At 42.2% G+C, this 21,495-nt stretch overlaps 1 protein-coding gene across 1 annotated transcript in view; it reads left to right on the forward strand.

Moving 5' to 3' along the window:
• Positions 1–1,202: 1,202 nt before the first annotated feature.
• Positions 1,203–21,495, forward strand: part of GCKR (glucokinase regulator) — a 181,272-nt gene continuing 160,979 nt past the window's right edge. Inside the window, exon 1 of the mRNA XM_033938444.1 lies at positions 1,203–1,639. The gene's annotated coding sequence lies outside the window, so the exon portion shown is untranslated. The remainder of the gene's footprint in view (positions 1,640–21,495) is intronic.

The raw sequence follows: 21,495 nt of genomic DNA on the forward strand, positions 1-21,495 counted from the left end.
GTCCTAGAGCCCTGCTTTTCCAGGTAAGGGCAAAAGTTTATTCACATTCCTTCTATATCTGAAGGTATCTTCTGGCCTCTACCCTATTTAAGCATAAACTAGTATAGGCTACCCTAGGAGGCCAGAGGATTGTGCAACAGGTACAGAGAAACCTGTATCATAGTCTGCAGGAACATTTTATTAGAGAACTATGGGAGCTAAATCAGACCTGGGAGGCAGCTTCCTAAGCCGGCACTGACCCAAGATATTCAAAGCCAGACTATTTTTCATATTCAGCGCTATCCAGCTTAGTGGTCAAAGATAGGCCTGCTATTTAGTGGCATGTTTTGACCATTACATATAGCCGGCTCGGTGCTACATATCCACACCTAGCTGGCTATGTCACTATATAGAGCCAATTAACATAAGAGTTGCCATATTGGAACAGACCAAAAGTCCATCAGGCCCAGTGTCCTGTTTCCAACAGTGGCCAACCCAGGTTGCAAGTATCTGGCAGGATCCCAAGGAGTAAAACAGATGTTATGTTGCTTATCCTAGGAATAAGCAGTGGATTTCCCAAAGTCCATCTTAATAATGACTTATAGACTTCTGTTCTAGGAAATTAGCCAAACCTTTTTTTAAACCCTGCTAATCCAACTGCTTTCACCATATTCTCTGGCAATGATTTCAGAAGTTTACTTACAATTTGAATGAAGAAATATTTTCTCTGGTTTGTTTTAAATTTACTACTTACTAGCTTCATCACATGCCCCCAGTCCTAGTTTTTTTGGTAAGTGATCAAATGATTCTCACATCTACCCATTCCACTCCACTTAGTATTTTATAGATCTATATCATATCTTCTCCATGCTGAAGAGCCCTAGCCACTTTAGCCTTTTCTCACAGAGAAGTCATCTCTATCCTTTTTCTCATTTTTGTCACCTGTCTCTACCTTTTATAATTCCATTAACCGGAATATTCAGCAGGAGACAGCTGGTTATCTCCTGGTTAAATTATTTGAATATCGGGGTGTATGTCACCAGAGGATCATTCCACAGAGTTGTCTCATTGACTGCCTGAAATTTTCATTACAGGCCTGGGTCTTCAAGCACAGAGGAACATTCTCTGGCAATGATTTCACAGTACTGTCCCACTGTCTTCAGGAACTCACATTTCATTAGAGCACTGTTTCACCAGGTATAGAGGGACATTCCACAGGAGTGTCCTACTGTCTTCAGGAACATGTCATTACAGGATTAATGAAGGTACAGAGGAATATTCTACAGGACTGTGCTTCATACTACAGAAAATGCACTGTATGTGTTACTGAGGACTGGACCTGGCATATGAGAATAATTTTCCAGCCAGTCTGAAGAACAGTACGACATGCTTTCCACATTTATCTGCCTCCTGCCAGGAAACCAGTTTGGCTTCTAATGTCACTTTGTTATTTTATTATTCTCATCCGTAGACATATAGCATGACAGTTGTTGAAGAGATGGAAACTCTTTTTGCAATTTTCTTTTTTGTGTTTTCTGACATGGAATTTTGCAAAGAATTATGTGCAAAGGATGTCTATCTGTCCATTTGAAAGAATAAAAAAATTTCTTAAGCTACAGAAAGTCAACAAATTTGGCCAGCTGGAAGAAAAGAATACCAGGTTAGTAAATTCAGAGAACAGTCTCCCCATGATTTATATGAGTCCCTTACTCCTAGCGTATAGACACAAGACATTTTTCTCTGTTAGAGGCTGTAGAATGTTGACAGAAGGGACAAAAACTGAACCAGCTGGAGAAAAATGGCACATTTCATGCCCCTCTTCCCTCCTCCCCCCCCCCACCCGCCCGCACATTTCTAAGCCATTGCCTTACATACAGCCACCCCCCTCCTTCATATCCATATGCGTAGACATCCCAGACTGCAAGCATCTCCACATATTCAAATTGGCCCCACTCACAACCAGTGTCCTGGTACATGCACATCTACACCCTCATGCTAAATCCACTTTCCCCATGTACATCAATATACGAATATCCACCACACATATACCCTTAACATACATAATCTCCACCACACACAGATACACTGATTTTCCTCCTCACTCACTCCCACACCACCTCACACCCCCAAGCACACACAGTCTGTGTCTTCCCCCATACACATCCCACTGCATTCTCCAAAACATTTCCCAACTCCCCCCCTCCTCCCTCCCACATGCAAAGGCACATTCTTTCACACATTACAGCCCCGTGAGCAACTTGTCTATGTTCTTTGGGTATTGGCGGTAAAGTGTTGAATTGATTTCATTCTTTCTTGTCAAACCGGGCTTTTTGCATAGATGTAGGTCAGATTGAGTTACCCTCGGAAGTGGAGTACCCCAGGGTAGAGAATGACACGGGGGAAAAAAATTTGTCCCCCTCACTACCCTGTCCCCCCTCCTCCCCCCCCCCCATCCACACAACCTCTGTCCCCGCTCCTTCCCCGTAGCATCCATACAAGCCTCAGTACTGCAATATTTAGCTTATTCCTTCCTTATAAAGCAAAGTTCTGGCTGCTGAACTAGAGAAAGATGTTCAGCTGGCAGGGCTTTGTTTATAAATTTTTATCAACACAACTAATATACTACTTTATCCTAAAACAAAAAAATAAAATAAATATAAATTTTTTTCTACCTTTGTTGTCTAGTTTCTGCTTTCTTCATCTTCTCGTCATTCATTTCCTTCCATCCACTGTCTGCCTTCTGTCTTTTGCATATGCTCTGTTACTGTGCCTCTCCCTTCCATCTCTCTCTCCACCCCTACCCCAACTGGGCTGCCACCCATCTTCTTCCCTCCACTCCCCCATAGTCTAGAATCTCTCTATCTTTCCGATGTCCCTTCAGCGTCTGTTCCTCCCCACCTTCCCCAGTTCCCTTCAGCATCTGTTCCTCCCCACCCCACCTTCCCCAGTTCCCTTCAGCGTCTGTTCCTCTGCCCCGGTGCATCATTGATGCATGTGGAGAGGCCTAAGGCCCTGATTGGCTGAGGTGCCTCGGGCTCCTCCCTTTGGAGGGGCCTGGGGCACCTAAGCCAATCAGGGACTTCCTTAGGGAGGAGTCTAAGGAAGACCCTGATTGGCCAAAACAATGTGTAACACACGCAAAATATCTGTGCCATGGAAAAAAATGAATAAAAGACAGGCAGGCCTGTCAAAAAGCCTGCAGACCTGATGGTAACTCAGTTACCGACAGGTCTGCAGCAGTAGGGTTTGTCAGTAGTAAAACCCGACTGCAATTGTTAGTGAATCAATCGCTTGGCTATTTTGCATGGGGTTTTACTAATTTGCATGGGACGATCGGGATCGGATCGCTACTGGCGTTAGTGAAAAGTGCGTTTTCCTCCAACCCGATTCACTAACCTCTGTCCTGATCATCCTCCGATCCGCGCATGCAAATGAGGGGGGGAAGAGCATTCAAATGTAGACAGGCAGCGATTCACTAAAAAAAATAGAGGGACACCGACTGGGCTGACCGATCCAAAAATAAGCGACTGCTGAGGACCAGTTGCTCAGGTTCTCTCAGACTGCCCCGCCTTCTGCTGCCCTGCTTCTTTCCCGAGTCTCCTGGTCTCTGCCCCGACTCTCCTGCTCTCAGCCCCGATTGCCGCCCTGCTTCTGCCCCGACTCGCCTTGCCTTCCCCCGCACCACTAGCCCGTGGTTTTAACCTGTGGATTTAAAGCAGGTTAAAACCATGGGCTCACGAAAAAGTGAAAAACAAGAAAATCTTTTTTTGTAGTTCTGCCTGCCATGGAGGGCCAGCGCATACACAGACCATCTACAGATGGTCTGCGCATGCAGAGGGAATCGCTTGAGAGAAATCCATAGTGTCGGTTGGGGGCGTGATTCCGATTGCCCTCATTTGTATAAGGGTGATTCGTGAATCAGCCCCCCGGACACGGATCGCTCACGGATCTGATCTGTGCCCTTAGTAAACCTAACCCTTTGTTTGCCTCCCAGCAGGTAAGATTGCCTTCATGGGGGTCATTCAGTGTGAGGATTATCAGACCACCTGTGCAATATATTAGAACACAATTATACTTAATTCTAACACTTTTTTCCTAGTTTCACCAGCCTAAATTGAATCTGTTCCACAAAGTATGATGTTTACAGCCAAGTTTCTCTCTCCTCCTGACAACAGAATTAATTCTCCATAAACCAAAGCATAATGAGTTGAACATGGCATAACAAATAGCTTTTAGCTTAATTAATCAGTCATAAAAATACCATCAGTCTTCATGAATTCAATGCCATACAGTTTCTGATGTTCCTTATGAAGTACAATTTACAGTCCAATGACAATAAACCTTGCTCATCCTGATGGAGTCTAGGCATGGGAAAGTAGACATGTCTGATAGCCTCCATGCCTTGCTTATATCCAGATTTATATGTTTCCAAATCCCTTCTTGCATCTTTTATTTGTATCTGCTTCTCTTTGTTTCTGTGCTCTAGCTATCATTTTCCTTCCTTAGGTCTATTTCATTTATTTTATAGGGGTGTTTTTTTTCTATTCATTATGTGTATTATAGATTATTTCTTTTCTCTTTCCAGTAATACCTTGGTTCTTTCCTTTATCCATTCTTTTATCATTACTTGCTAAGAAATGCAAGATCATGCATTTGGGCTGCAAAAACCCGAAGGAACGGTACAGTTTAGGGGTGAAGAACTTTTGTGCATGACAGAAGAGCGGGACTTGGGTGTGATTGTATGTGATGATCTTAAGGTGGCCAAACAGGTTGAAAAGGTGATGTCAAAAGCTAGAAGGATGCTAGGGTGCATAGGAGAGGTATGGCCAGTATGAAAAAGGAGGTATTGTTGCCACTGTATAAGACTCTGGTGAGACCTCATTTAGAATATTGTGTTCAATTCTGGAGGCCGCATCTTCAAGAAGATATAAAAAGGATGGAGTTGGTCCAGAGGAAAACTACTAAAATGGTGTGGTCTTCATCAAAAGGTGTATAGGAACAGACTTAAAGATCTCAATATGTATACTTTAGAGAACATATGTCAAACATAAGGCCCGCAGGCTGAATCTGGCCCGCGGCAATGCTCCCGAACTTCCCCCTTCTCAGATCCCAGCGTGTCCTCCCTTCCGCGCCGGTCCGATGTCGCCATCACACCGGAAAGTCTTCCGGCTTTGGCAGTTATTCAGCAGTGTTGTTCGTGGCTCCCCCTTCTGCCTTCCGTCAGCCGTGGTCCACCTGGGCAGAAACAGGAAGTTGCGTGTCATTGGAGACAGACCGGCAGGTGAAAAGTAGGAGGGGGAGACATGTACAACACTGCTGAATTGCTGAGGCCAGCAGATTCCTCGGCTTGGCGGTGACATTGGACTGGCGCTGGAGGGAAAGACACACTGGGCTGTGAGGAGAGAGGGACCGACGCGGGAGGGAAAGGCAAGCTGGGCTGTGAGGAGAGCGAGATGAAGAGAAAGAGGTTGGACCTGGGGTAATTGTGGAGGAAGAGGGAAAAAGATACGTGGAGGAAGAGGGAAAAAGATACTTGAAGGGAGAACTGTTGGGAAGAGAAAGGGAGAAATGGTGGACCTGGGGAGAGGGAGGGAGGCAGGGGGCAGTTGGGAAAAGAAAGAGAAAAGTTGGATCTGGAGATGGAAGGGAGGGAGAAATATTAGGCCTGGGGATGGAAGGGAGAGAGAGATGCAGCATCTTTATTTTTTCCTTCCATCTCATTGTTCAGCATCAAGGGGGGAGGGAAGAAGAACAACAGAAAAGAGAGGGAGCAAAATGTTGGACCAAGAGGAGAGAGGAGGAGAGATAGAAGGAAATAGGAGGATGGAAATGGGAGAGCTACAGAATAAGAGAAGATGGAAAATTGATAGGCAGCTGAAAATTTAAATAGGAGAAGGATGAGAAAGAGGGTGAGATTTGAGTGGACAGAGGCAGAAAAGTAAAAAAGGAGAAAAGTTGAAAGGGAAAATTCAATATGTTGGAGACAAGGACTGGAGCAAGAGAGAAGAGGAGAAAAAATGGACAGCAGACACTGGAAAGAGAATTAGAAGATACAAAATCAGAAAGATAAACTGGGACTAAAAGCAAAATGACCAGACAACAAAAGGTAGAAAAAGTAATTTTATTTTCTATTTTGTGATTACTATATATCAAATTTGAAATGTGTATCCTGCCAGAGCTGGTGTTAGACAGCAAGCATGAACTAGGACCTAAGAGAGGAAGAGTCTTTATTTTGTAGCCAATGTGGGGTTGGAGATGTTGTATACTTCTACTAAGACTAACCCCATCCTTTGCTGGCGCGCAGCGTGGGTTTTGGCGGCGATTGATCCAATGCTTACAGAAGTCCTGTGAGAGTCGGAGCCGCCACTGGTGCTGGGGCCCACGCTGTGCGTCTGCAAAGAAGGGGGTAAGTATCTTAATAAAAAATCTGGCCCACGACTTAGCCTGTGTTTTAGATTTCGGCCCTTTATGTGATTTGAGTTTGACACCCCTGCTTTAGAGGAAAGGCGGGATAGGGGAAATATGATAGACGTTTAAATATCTGTGGCGTAAATGCGCACGAGTCAAGTCTCTTTCAATTGAAAGGAAGCTCTGGAATGAGAGGGCATAGGATGAAGTTAAGAGGTGCTAGGCTCCGGAGTAATCAAAGGAAATACTTTTTTACAGAAAGGATGGTGGATGTGTGGAACAGTCTCCCGCAAGAAGTGGTAGAGACAGAGACTGTCTGAATTCATGAAGGCATAGGATAGGCACTTGGGATCTCTCAGAGAAAAAAAGAGATAATGGTTACTGCAGATGGGCAGACTAGATGGGCCATTTGGCCTTTTATCTGCCATCATGTTTCTATGTTTTTTATAACATCATGTTTATTAATTTTTCAGTCCCATGAATACGACATAATACTCGAACAATGATATAAACACTCTTCCTTCCTAACATTCATTGTTAAACATCTGACATGTCTCAGACACAATAAACCTTCTGTTTCTTCCATCCTTCTATCAGTTCACACTTTGGGCCCCTTTTACAAAGCGACATTAGCAATGCTGCCGCAGTAAATGCACCAAAGCCCATTCAGGCCCTCTTTTATGAAGCCGCGTTAGGCTTTTTTATCGCCGGCAGCAGCAGTATTAGCTCTGATGCTCATAGGAATTCTATGTCAGAGCTTTTACCACCGTGGCCGGCGATAAAAAAAAGCCTAACGTGGGTTCATAAAAGGGGGGGGGGGAGGGGTATCAATTCCTAAGGCCTTTGTTGTATTTGCCCTTTGTTTCAAGTTCAATTTATTTGATATACTGTCAATATAAAACCAGAATAAAAATCTAAGTGGTTTACAATAAAATAAAAATGGGAGGGGGGAGGGGGCAAAAAAAAACAAAAAACCAGACCGACAATAACAAAACAAATATGACCAGAAATAAAAGGAAAGGACAATGGGAAAGGACTACAATAAATAATCAGGGGAATAAAAAAGGAAAGGAAAAACCATGAGGAATAATAGGTAAAATGTTACTAATGATTAAGATTATAAGGAAAATGCCTGAAAGTAGTAATAAGCTTTTAGCAGAACTTTAAATGTTGGAAACGATCTTCTGTAATTAGAGAGAAGAAGCAAATTCCAGAGAGTAGGAGCCACAACTGAAGAAGAAGACTTTCCCCCTCTTCTACTAAGCTGCGCTAGCGGTTTTAGCGCAGGGAGCCGCGCTGAATGACCCCGTGCTGCTCCCGACGCTCATTGAGTTTAGTAGAAGAGGCCCTTTATATGAACATCAAGAAATCGCTGCCTGAAAGAAAGAATAGACAGCAAAATGTTGATATTTAGTTTGACTCTCTCCCCATTTGTCGTTCCCTTGTCTTTGTGGGTTTAATGACCCGTCTTATACTTCAGGTTTAAAATTGTAATTAGTTGTACAGAAAAATCAAACAAAATGGGCAGAGTCAGTGAAAGACTTAGCTGTTTGGGGAGGTTAAAGTGGGACAGGGGTAAGAACATAAGAATTGCTTTACTGGGACAGACCAAAGATCCATCAAGCCCAGTAACCTGTTTTCAATAGTTGCCAACCCAGGCCCCAAGTACCTAGCTAGATTCCAAGTAGTTTAACAGATTTTATGCTGCTTATCCTAGGAATAAGTAGTAGATTACTCCAAGCCATCTGAATAATGACCTATGGACTTTTTAGGAAATTATCCAAGCCTTTTTAAAACCCCGCTAAGCTAACTGATTTCACCACATTCTCTAGCAACAAATTTTCTCTGGTTTGTTTTAAATGTGCTACTCGGTAGATTCATCATATGCCCCCTAGTCCTAGTATTTTTGGAAATAGTGAACAAGCATTTCACATCTATCCTTTCTACCACTCAATATTTTATAGACCTGTCATATCACCCCTGAGCCTTCTCTTCTCTAAGCTGAAGAACCCTAGCTGGGCAGGGTGGAGCAGAGCAAGATAAAATCCTTGATGTGGGGAGAAATAGGTATGTCAGCAGTACAGGGATAATGGGGCACTTTGGAACGTAGCAAGGAAGGACTTCCTCATTGTGTGGCTTTTCACCCCCTTCCCTCCTCTCCCCCCCTTCCCCCCCGATTCCTCTGATACTGATGGTATCATGTGCACGGAATACTCTGGAGAATTTGTGTAAAAACAAAAATAAGAATAATGCACCAAAATAATACAACTGATGGTGATAATTGTATTATGCAAAATATAAGGGGGGGGGGGGTTACCTGGGAACCTGAAAATAAACTAATATGTATATTTAAAAAGATAAAGCTGAATGATAGAAATGCTTCAGAGACTTGGACACATTTTGGTTTAATGTCTGTAAAATGTGTGACAGTCAAAACAGTTGAATTTTTGTTAAGTCATAAAAACAACTTATAAATAACAGAAAGCATAGACTAAGAGTCACACTGACCCAAGAACTAGCATAATTTTTCATAGTGTTCCTTAATAATGGTTGGGAAGCAAAACTTAGCTGTTTACCAATATGGTGCATATGTCTGCTGGGATATCTTGTGATTCAATAGCATGTGATAATTTAAGTCATTATTGTTGCTAAGGAAAATTACTAATGAAGTATGATTAACCAGAAATCATGTGATTTGAATAGAACCAATAGAATATTGCTGTAGTATCAATTTGTAATTGGATCCTAGTGAAGCAATTGTAATCTAATTGGAAGATGTGCTATGTATGTTTAATAATGAATTAATTGATGATGTCATAATCCCAATAAAATGGCCATTCACTTGTAATTGAGTGACACTTTTTGGATGTTATCCTACCAGTTAGTAGGATGCAACAAAAACACTCCCAAGACCTTGAATATTTAAACTACACTTTTGTGTCTGGTAGTTTTTTTCCTTGGCCTCCTCTAGAAAAAGAGATAAGAACTGAAGGGGTATGTAGTCTGTTCATGTAGTTATTTAGACTATACACAGCATATTATACAGAACAATGTTTGTAGTATTCTAGAAATATATGCAGGTACTTTAACACTTGGCTCATAGTGGGACCGCGGCAGAGGGAAGACAGCTCTGAAGACTTATGGCAGCTTGCAAAGATCGCTAGCACCTGCGATCTTCTCTGTAGGCTGCTGATATTAGGTAAATGGATGTGCGGGAGGCCAGGGGGAACACACAGGGGATTCAGGCCTTGCGGGGGGCCCTGGTGTAGAAGTACACGGAGGGAGGGAGGTAAGGGGGGGTTCAAAGAGACGTGCATATGCCGGACTTTGGGGGGGGGAAGAAATAATTGGTCTAAAAACAGAGGAGAGGGAGAGAAAAGGTGGACAATGGGATTTAGGGAGGGAAGGAACAGAAAGGGAGAGAAGTTGGACACAAGGGATGGTGTGGAGGGGGGGATAGAGATACTGGATAGGAGGATAGTTGGGAAAAGAAAGGGAGAGATGGTGGACCCTGGGGTGGTGGGGAAGGAAGGAGAGATGCTTGATGAAAGGGTAGTTGAGAAAAGACATATCTGTGGATGGAGACAAAAAAAAACCCCACAGACCTCCGGGGGAGGGAAGGGAAACGGAAGGGGTGGACAGAGATAAAAGATGGATTGTTAGCATGGAGAAAGAAGAAAGAAGGAGACCCTAGCAAGCAAGTTATCAGAAGACAACCAGAGCCTGGGACCAACAAGATTTGAAAAATGACCAGACAACAAAAGGTAGAAAAAATAATTTTATTTTCTGTTTTGTGATTATAATATGTCGGATTTGAAATGTGTATCCTGCCAGAGCTGGTGTTAGACCGCAAACATGAGCTAGGATTTAACAGAGAGAGGAAAAGTCTTTTGTTTGCACCACAGCACCATTGTGGTTAGGAGAAGGCAAAGGGGGTAACTAGGCTATAAAAGGGGTGAAGAGGCTATAAAATAAACCCACTAGGATGTATGAAAAAACACCCAATTGGGGAGGAAAATCGAATCAAAAAAGCAATTCAATAGGCTGAATTGAATCAAAATTATTTTTCCTGAATCGGGCAGCACTAATTTCCAAAAGCATTTAGAGTTTTATAAGTTAATCAAGGGGCCAAAAATTCCCCGAGCATATAAAATGGAAATCTTGAGGCGCCTATATCACTTAAAGAACTTCAGACAGCGTTGAAGTCCCTTAGAGTTGGATCCACTCCAGGTGATGATGGATTCACTGTGGAGTTTTATAAATCATTCCAAATTACATTATTACCTCATCTTTTAAATTTATATCAGCCACAACTAACTAAAGATTCTGCCATAGTACCTGAAATACAACCTTTAACTATTGTTTTGCTGAAACCAAATAAAGATCCCATGTTGGTTTCAAACTACAGGCCTATTTATTTGATTAATGTAGATGGAAAACTCCTGGCTAAGTTATTGACTTTACACTTAGCCAAGGCTCTTCCTTATATTATTGGTATGCACCAAACGGGTTTCGTTGCTCAAAGACAGTCTTCAAATAAAACTAGATTGGCTTTCCATGTTAAGTTTAATGAAAGCCATGGGAGATCCGGCCTTCTGTATCCTTGGATGCAGAAAAGGCCTTTGATCGTGTAGAATGGGCCTACATGTATCAAGCAATGGATTGGTTTGGTGTAGGATCTGGATTTATTCAAATGATTTAAACCTTGTATAGTTCCCCTTCTACCAGATTATATATTAATAATACTTTTTCAGAGCGTTTTCGTATGGAGAAGGGAGTTAGACAAGGGTGTCCAATTCAGTGTTCCCTCTAAGCGGGCGGGTGTTGTGAGCAAACTTTTTTCACTGTGAGCTAAAAATATCGGGCGCCAGCAAGTTATGAGCCAAATAAATATGTTGTCAAAGTTGCTGATACATGAGGACGAGGTATTCAAAGGAATTTTAGGCCTACACGCTAAATTAAATAACGTTAAATAATATTTTTAAGAACACAGAAATTGTAGGGATGAAATGATATCTTAATAAATGTTTTACAACAAATGTAGTTATGTCTGTTACATCCATATGTGTAAACTGTAAATTAAAAACAGTCCAGAAGACAATACGTTTGATGCTTTCAATTTCTAGACCAGTGTTTTTCAACCTTTTTTGGGCAAAGGCACACTTGTTTCATGAAAAAAATCACGAGGCACACCACCATTAGAAAATGTTAAAAAATTTAACTCTCTGCCTATATTGACTATATATAAAGTAATTCTCTTGAATAGGAATCAAATAAACACAAAGAAAGTATTTTATAATTACTTTATTATGAAATAAAAATTATAAAAATTATAAAATACTTTATTCAGTGCGAAACCTGGGCCTGTTTGGCTGAACACAAAGCTGATATTCTGGCTGGAATGGAAGAAAGACACACACGTAGCTCTTCGTCAACAGCTCTCAGTCTCTCTCTGTATTTGGTTTTTATAGCATACAAAAATAGACAAATATACCCTCCATCCTTTTTATTAAACCACAATAGCAGTTTTTAGCGCAGGGAGCTGCGCTGAATGCCCAGCACTGCTCTTGACGCTCATAGGCTCCCTGCGCTAAAAACCACTATTGCGGTTTAGTAAAAGGGGACCATATTGTAAAATATAGACAGCAGATATAAATTCAGAACTGTGCATAGTAAGTGAAGGGAAGTTTTCATCTCTGGGAATTTACCCAGTTAACTATTAAGTTATTTGGGCAAATTCCTTTGAAAACTGTGGTAATACTGCCTCCACTTTGCTAAATTTAAAATAAAATCATTTTTCCTACCTTGTCTGGTGATTTCTGGTTGCACTTTCTTCTTCTGACTGTGCATCCAATCTTTCTTCCCTTCTATCAGCCTGTATGCTTTCTCTCCTCCACACCTCATTCCCTCCCCCAACTTTTTCTTCCTCTCTCCCTGACCTTTCTTTCTTTTTTTCTGTTTCTCTTCTTTCCTTCTGTTTCCCTGCCTGCCCCCTTTCTTTCTTTCTCCCAGCCTCCTGTCCAGCAGTAACTCTCTTCCCTTCCTCCCCTCCCAGCAGCATCTCTCCGTCTCCCTCTCCAGTAGCAGCTGTCCCTTTTTTTTCCTTGCCCAGCAGCTTCCCAGATTCCTTTCCCTCCTCCCCTCCCAGAAGCATCTCTCCTTCTTCTCCCTCTCCAGTAGCAGCTGTCCCTTTTTTTATCTTGCCCAGCAGCTTCCCAGATTCCTTTCCCTCCTCCCCTCCCAGAAGCATCTCTCCTTCTTCTCCTTATCCAGTAGCAGCTGTCCCTTTTTTTCCTTGCCCAGCAGCTTCCCAGATTCCTTTCCCTCCTCCCCTCCCAGAAGCATCTCTCCTTCTTCTCCCTCTCCAGTAGCAGCTGTCCTTTTTTTTCCTGGCCCAGCAGCTTCCCAGATTCCTTTCCCTCCTCCCCTCCCAGATGCATCTCTCCTTCTCCCTCTCCAGTAGCAGCTGTCCCTTTTTTTTCCTGGCCCAGCAGCTTCCCAGATTCCTTTCCCTCCTCCCCTCCCAGAAGCATCTCTCCTTCTCCCTTTCCAGTAGCAGCTGTCCCTTTTTTCCCCTGCCCAGCAGCTTCCCAGACTGATAGTGGTTTTCTCCCCTCCCAGCAGCTCTTCTTACTTCCCAGCGCAGCGATTCACGAAGGCAGCCTCGGGTCCTTTGTTGTGTCGCGCCGCCTCTGAGGAAAGAGGAAGTTGCATCATCAGAGGCAGCCGCGACTCAGCAAAAGCCCCGAGGCTGCCTTCGTGAATCGCTGCGCTGGGAAGTAAAGGAGAGCTGCAGAGAGGGGAGAAAGCCACTGTCGGAGGCTCCCCAAGATCTCTCCGGCCCAGTGCACGCTTCCGATGCTGATGCAGGAAGTTCAAATGAGTCAATCTTGCCGGTCCTGCGCTGTGACGAGAAACTTGTGCGCTGCGACCTAATATTTTGTGCGCCAGCGCAGCTTAGAGGGAACACTGTCCATTATCTCCTTTGCTTTTTGCTATTGTTCTGGAACCCTTGCTGTTGGCTATTCAACAGGCAACTGAGATAGTGTATTCCTTATGCAGGTCGGGAATGCAAGTTCTCCTTATGCTGATGATATTTTGCTTTATTTGAAGAATTCTGAATGTACCATTCCGCATTTACTAGATTTGATTGACCGATTTGAAAGTTTTCTGGATATAAAATAAATTGGAATTCTTCCGTTCAATGTACATTGTGTAAAAGGATTATTTGACTCATTCCCTTTCCTTTGGAAGGAAGAGGGTATGAAATATTTAGGTATTATTATTCAAAAAACGCTGGAAGATACAATGAGAGTAAATGAAAAATCTTTATTGCTGAAGGTTATTGAAATGTGTGAGCAATGGAACCCATTACATCTGTCTTGGTGGGGGAGAGTTCAAACTGTAAAAATGATGATTTTGCCTGTGGTTTTTAATCAAATGAGTATGTTGCCAGTTTATTTTCAGGGGTCCTTTTATAAGAAATTGAATGGAATTCTCACCAAATTTTTGGCTGGGTAAAACTGCCAAAATAGCTTTAGTATCTTTACAAAAACCAATTGTGGTGGGTGGGGTAAATTTCCCAAATTTTTATAGGTACCATTAGGCCTATATATTGCATCAGGGTATGTTTTGGATCCTTCCTGAAGTCTTGGAGTATCTTCCGGACTGGCTTTACTTAGAATGGCAAGTTATGTCCCCATTATGGTTATGTCATTTGCTGAGTATCAAATTACCCAGAATTTATAAGGACAATAGTATCTTGTTTGCCACATGGAGCACTTTAAAATTTATTAACAACTTAATAGATATTCCAGTAGGAAAGTCCACGTGTCAGTCCTTATGGTTGAATTCCAAGATTCAAATTGGCGAGTCTAAGATCCTCTGGAAGCATTGGTTGCAGGCAGGCATACACACGCTAGATGATGTGATATCTAATGGGAAAATGCTTGATTTTTCACAACTGCAATAATCATTCGGTATTTCAAAGTCTCAGATATATAAGTGGTTGCAGTTGAAGCAAGCCATTCAAAAGGGGTTCCCTGATTGGTGAAATCAAAAAAATCAGTATAGCTTTCCGGGTCTATGCTTCCAGATAGATTTGCTAGAGCATCAGGCAGCCAAGTGGTATAAATTAATATCTGGCTATATGAATAAGAAATCTTAAAGACGTTTGGAGCATTGAGATTAAGCAGCATATTTCTGCTACTCAATGGCCACGGATTTGGACTTGGAGGATGAGATGTATAGTGTCAGCATCTACGAGACAAACAAGGTTTTTCTTGTCACATAGAACTTTTTGGACCCCAGTTCGTTTGCAGAAATTAGATAGTTTAAAATGTAATAGATGCTGGCACTGTCATGTTGATATAGGGACACTGGATCATTTATTATTCTATTGTCCTTTGATACTCAGTTTTTGGAGATCTATATGGGGACATATTACTCTGATTCTGGAGACTGTGGTTCCACTGTCATATGAAGCGGTAATATATGGAATGTTGTTATCTCCTACATCTCCAGTAGACAGACATAAAAACAGGTTATTGGGTATAATGACTGGGGTAGCCATCCAAATGATTATGAAAAATTGGAAGAATTGAGACCGATTAAATTTCACTTTTTGGTGAAATTCGTTCTGCTTGTGTTATAGATATGAGAAAATGATTTCTGAGCAAGGGGGTAACAAATGGTTTAAACTGATGTGGGGTCCATTGACCAATTTTATTGATTCTAATTGAATGGTTTTCCCTTTACTTCTGGTTATAATTTGCACATCCAGGAGTGGAGAGTGGGTGGGAGAAGGATAGTGTACAGGGACTGGTTTATTAATGATTTGAAAATACTATTGTTTGGTTATTTTGAGTATATTGAAATCGGGGGGGGGGGGGGTGTGAAAATTATTCTGATGCATTCTATTAATGGATGTACGTGCTGTTTTTTCAAATAACTTGTATGAATTCTTGAATGCACTGTTTTTAGATTGAAAATAAATAAAGATATATAAAAACCCCCAAAAGCATTTAGCATTTGCAAGAAAACACTTGAGCCAGTAGAGAAATGTAAATTGAGTTGTAATAGTTTAAACAGGGAGCACAGAAACTTATTTGGCTATTATTAGGCTTTCCAAGTGACTATGCTCTTGGCTTATACTCAAAACTGGGAAACCATATCACAAATTTAGCTATCTGACAGGTACGGTACAGTAAATGCAGAGGTCAAAACAAATGACTGCTTCAGTAAAACTGGTACATAACCCCATGAACAAGGGCTTGCAGATGAGGATAAAAGGGCACGCGCACGGCTGGCTTTAATGATTAAAACTAATTGATCTCTATTTATCACAGCAGGGAAATTAACTTGACTAATTTCAAGCTTTATTACCAGCTCTCCCAGTCTCTGGAAGAGCTCATAGCTATTCTAGCACATAAGTGAGGGGCAGCTATAGAAAAGTGGCCTCGGCATACGAACAGCTCCCAAACCCTATATGTCCTGTCTGTCCAAAATAGATTGTAAACTCTTTTGAGCAGGGACCGTCTATTGCTTGTTAAATGCTATATGCGCCTTTTAGTGGTATAGAACTGATAAATAGTAGTAGTAGTATCATTTTTCCCCCAAAATAAGACAGTCTTATATTAATTTTGGGCTCAAAAAATGAACTAGGGTTTACTTTTGGGGATGTCTTATTTTTTTTCAGGTGCAACAATTCTCTCCCTTCCTCTCCTCCACCCCAATTCTTCCTCTTTCTTCCCCTCTCACCCATCACCTTGTGCAGCATCTTTCTATCCCTCCCTCCCATCCCTCCTGTGCAGCATCTTTCTATTCCTCCCTCCCATCCCTCTGTGCAGCAGAACCCCATCACCCTTCCCACCATGAGACTGACATACCTCCGCTCCAAAGCCTCCTAAAGCAGCAGGGGTGGGGGTTGCTGAATTGACGAGTCCAATTTTTTCAGCAAATCAGGCAGCACTAATGTCAGGGATGGAGTTGGAGAGTGTCGGGTACATTCGGGGAAGGGGGGGCTTCGGGGTTAGATATTAACTAGGGCTTATTTTTTGGGTAGGGGCTTATATTAAGAGCATCTTTAAAAATCATGCTAGGGCTTATTTTCAGGATAGGTCTTATTTTCATGAAAACAGGATAGTACTGCCTGCAAAGACTTCTCTCATGGGCACCTCAACCCTCCAAGATGGCAGTCTTGAAGGCAGCAGTATATGAAAGGGTATATCCTTTCTTGCCTCGTTCTCCAAATCTTGAATTGCATTCTATTACTACTACTACCCTGTTTCCCCCAAATAAGACCTATCCCGAAAATAAGCCCTAGCATGATTTTTAAAGATGCTCCTAATATAAGCTCTACCCCAAAAATAAGCCCTAGTTATGATCGACTCCCGAAGGCCCCCCAAATATCCCCAACATTCCCTGACTCCATCCCTGACAGTAGTGCTGCCCAATTTGTTGAAAAAAAAAAAAAGACTCGACAATTCAGCAACCCCCCACCCCAGTGAGACCTGACATACCTCTGCTCCGAGGTCTCCTAAAGCAGCAGCGGTGGCAGCGCTCTGAACGGGCTGCTTCGTGGTCATCCCCGCTGGGGCTTTATCACTGCTGCATTAAAGTGGGAGGGTCAGTGGGGTTCTGCTGCACAGGGGGATGAGAGGGAGGAATAGAAAGATGCTGCAGAGGGAAGGCCTCGGTGGAGAAGACCGCAAAGCAGCCGGTTCAGAGCGCTGCTGCCACTGCTGTTTTTGGAGGCCTCGGAGCAGAGAGGCTGTCTCACTTTGGGAGGGTCGGTGAAGTTCTGCTGCACAGGGGGATAGGAGGGATAGAAAGATACTGCACATGGAGGGGGGAGGAGAAAGAAAAGAGGAAGGATTGGGGTAGAGGAGAGGAAGGGAGAGATGATTGTTGTACATGAAAAAAAAATAAGACAGCTCCCGAAAATAAGCCCTAATGCATTTTTGGACCCACAATTAATATAAGACACTCTTATTTTCAGGGAAACACTACCTGTTCCTATGATCTCACTTCTACCACCTACTCAGCTCTGTCTCCCCTACTGAGACAAAAACAGATGGGCCAGGGCTCCTCCAGTCCCACTCATAGCTACACCCCTGGATAACAGCCAGAAGAGAGCTGAGGTAGGAAAATCGATGGAAGCCACTACATTGCAATGTTGCTTCAATGAGTACCTGATTTCTTTTCCTCGCAAGAAAGCATGAGACTAGCTAGAAATATCTGTTTATGCATCACGTTATATATCAGAGAAAATTATCTTCATCACATTGCAGTAGCCTAAAGAGCGCTGAGAACCAGGGAAACCAGGGTTCAAATCCCACTATGGATGCTTGTGATCATGGGCAAGTCACTACTGCCTCAGGCACAAACTTAGATTGTGAGACCTCTAGAGCACTGTTCTTCAACCGCTGGTCCGCGCAGGGCCGGCAAGATTAAAGGCTGCTAGCTTACTGCCCTGCTGCTACTAAAGCAGACAGGAAGTCTTCTTTCCGAGGTGAGAGGACGTTCTGGGCCAGCCAATTGCTGCCTGGCTGGCCCAGAACGTCCTCTCCGACGTCCGAATTGACGTCGGAAAAAAGACTTCCTGTCGGCTTTAGCAGCAGCAGCAGCAGGGCGGTAAGAGCAGGGGAAAGGAAGGAGGGAGGCTTTTTTTTTTTTTGCACAGCAGGGAGGGAAGGAGGTAGGCAGGCAAGCAGGCTGGCTTTGGTCAGGGAGGGAGAGAGGTAGACAGGCAGGCAGACTGGCTTCGGGGGTGGGGGTGGGACAAAGTATAGAAGGCAGTAAGAGGGACATAGGAAGGAGGCATTGAGGGCACTAAAGACAGGAAGGGGCACTAAGGACATGGGAAGGAGGCACCGGGGGCACTAAGGACATAGGAAGGAAAGAGGGAGGGAATAGAAATGGACAATTCTTGGGCCTGAGTGCAGAAAGAAAGAAATGAAAGAAAGGATACACAGACAGAAGGAAACGCAACCAGAGACTCATGAAATCACCAGACAGCAAAGGTAGGAAAAAATTTTATTTTCAATTTAGTGATCAAAATGTGTCAGTTTTGAGAATTTATATCTGCTGTCCATATTTTGCACTAAATTTGTCTATTTTTCTATAGTTACTGAGGTGACCGAGTTCGGAGATGGGGTGGAAACGGGGTTTTTAAATTCTAGTACTAGTAGTTTGCCGGTCTATGGGTGTAAAAAGGTTGAAAAACACTGCTCTAGAGACAAGATAATATACCCAATGTAACTCACTTTGAACTACTACTGGAAAATAATTATTTAAAATAATGTAGTCAACATATGTAGCGATATCCAGGACAAGCAAATTGGAATTCCTGTGAACTGAAATGCTTGAAGGGTGGAAAGAAGCCTGTTTCCTGTATTAGAATGTTAGAGCATCCTGATAGAAAGGTTGTAATAAAGGCAACAGTAGACCAAATGCCTTTAAATAAAGAGTATAGAGACTTGAAAGATGGCAAATTATCACTGTCAGCTGCTGAAAAAGTTGTTAATAGGAACAAAAATATCGTTTGACGTGTCTGTATACAAATGCTAGAAACCTAAAAAATATTGATTATTAGTATTTATATATCACTTATAGCCTAAGTGGTTTACATTCAGGTACTCAAGCATTTTCCCTATCTGTCCCAGTGGGCTCAGTCTATCTATTGTACCTAGGGCAATGGGGAATTAAATGACTTGCCCAGGGTCACAAGGAGCAGTGTGGGATTTGCACCTACAACCTCAGAGTGCTGAGGCTGTAGCTCTAGCCACTGTGCCACACACTCCCCAGATAAGATGGGACAAGTAGAATATTTAGCATTCAATGAATAGGTGTCTCTGAAACCTGGAGGATGGAGGATAACCAATGGGACACTATCAAACCAGGTACAAATTATATTACAGTGAATCAAATTCATGGAGGGATAGCACTATATATTAATGAAGGCCTTGAATCAAATAGAATAAAAGCTGTGTAAGAAACAGAAAACGCCTTAAAATCCTTATGGATAGAAATTCCACATGTAAAGGGGAATGGACCAGTGATAAGGGTATACCACCCTCTGCCCTCAGATGTTGAAATGTTAGCGAAAATTAGAGAAGTTAACAAGTTAGGTAACACAATAATAATGGATGATTTCAGTTACCAGAAGTCCAAAATATTATACTGTTCAATTGTAAGTGGCAAGGTGTGCTGAAACCAACATTTTATTCAAAACTAGCTGATGCCCCGGCGTTGCACGGGTATTTAATTATAGCAATAACACTGTAAATGGATTCAAATAAAGATACTTTATAGTGGTGAATGAAATTATTTTTTTACAGCTTAATAAAAAGTACAATATTCAAATTATAATGTGAAATATTTGACAAAATGAATACAATACAACTAACGCAAAACGTGATTATAAACAACAATTTTAGTTTCACCTCCTGGAGCAAGAACATATAAATTCTTGGGTGAACCCACCCTTGAGCAAACAACATAGAGTTGTGGGCCGCGAGACCCCCAGAACATATCACCCCAGGTAGTGAGGGATCTGCATACCAAGTTGCGTTCAAATCGGTCAAGCCGTTTTTGAATTACTGTGAGAATGGCAGCTTTTTACATTTTTTCCATTGACATGAATGGGTGAAATCTGATTTTCTGTTTGTAGCTCCGCCCACGTGTGCAGGTGGGCCGCGAGACCCCCAGAACATATCACCCCAGGTAGTGAGGGATCTGCATACCAAGTTTCGTTCAAATCGGTCAAGCCGTTTTTGAATTACTGTTTATTTTAATCCAATGTAATCGTTTTTACCTTTACAGTTAAGTTTAGTCATAATTATTTAACACTGCTTTAGTTTTAACTTTTATTCACTGTTCACTTTGCAAGTATGTTCTCTCATCAGTATTTGTACTATATCTGTTTTTCATTTAACAATAATTCACTTACATCTCTTCTTTTGTCTTTTAATTTCCTGCTAATTTCTAATGTCTACTCTCTTTGACTTTGACAGGCCCTCTCGTTCTCCAAACAGACCGCCGCCGCATAGCGGCGGCGCCGGCGACTCCGCCCACTTACCACCACAGCTATTTATTTGCCAGCTCTGCGGCGCACGCCAAAGGAGCGCACCTAAGGAGCAGGTCCTGCTCCTTTATGCGCTCCTTCATGCGTCTACTTCTATCACTATTTCATTTTGCTTTCGCTACCACCCCCATTAAAACGTTACTTAATCTCTGCTTCTTCTTTAAAATTTTTCTTCTTTTATACTTTATTACACCTTCACTCTCCACTTTTATTACTTTTTACCAAACTAATCTCCCCACTCATCAATACATTTACTCTAAATCAATGGCCTCCATTCCCATTATATTAGGCCATAGACCCCCTAAGAAAGACTCCTATCATTCATTACTAAAAGTCCAACCTAGATTTTACATTCCTATTTCCACTGATTCTACTTCTATTTATCAACCCACTCCTAATAATCCTTCCTCCAAACTCAATATAGGTCTGATAAACGTCCGATCCATAAAAAACAAACACCACTTGATACATGACACCATTACTCAACATCACCTTCAAATCCTTTGTCTCACTGAAATATGGCTAACTGAGGGAGAGGAAGCATACATAACCCAAGCCTGCCCTCCTAACTACAAGACAATCTTCCAACCACGCATAAATAAAAAAGGAGGAGGATTAGCAGTCATTTATCTCAACTCAATCTCTCTCCATCCAAACCATTCCAACATAACCTCTTACGCTCCTGTTGAAACTCTACAATTCTCAATAAAACATTCTCTCCCCCTTAATTTCCTTCTTATCTATCTCCCCCCACCAGTATCAAAGCCCTCACTCTTTTCTCTCATCTCTACTATATCAGACTTTTACATTGCCCACCCTGACTCCATTATCCTAGGAGACTTCAATATTCACTTTAACTCTCCTAATCTTCCCAATACCTCAGAACTATTAACATTATTTTCTGATTTAGCATTATTTCCTCTCATTTCAAAACCTACCCATTCTGCAGGAAATATCTTAGATATGGTTCTTTGCCCAACCCAGATCACACATTTTTTCAAAAATTTTCAATTCTTTACACT

This window comes from Geotrypetes seraphini, chromosome 3 (genome assembly GCF_902459505.1).
Source record: "Geotrypetes seraphini chromosome 3, aGeoSer1.1, whole genome shotgun sequence".
NCBI lineage: Eukaryota > Metazoa > Chordata > Amphibia > Gymnophiona > Dermophiidae > Geotrypetes > Geotrypetes seraphini.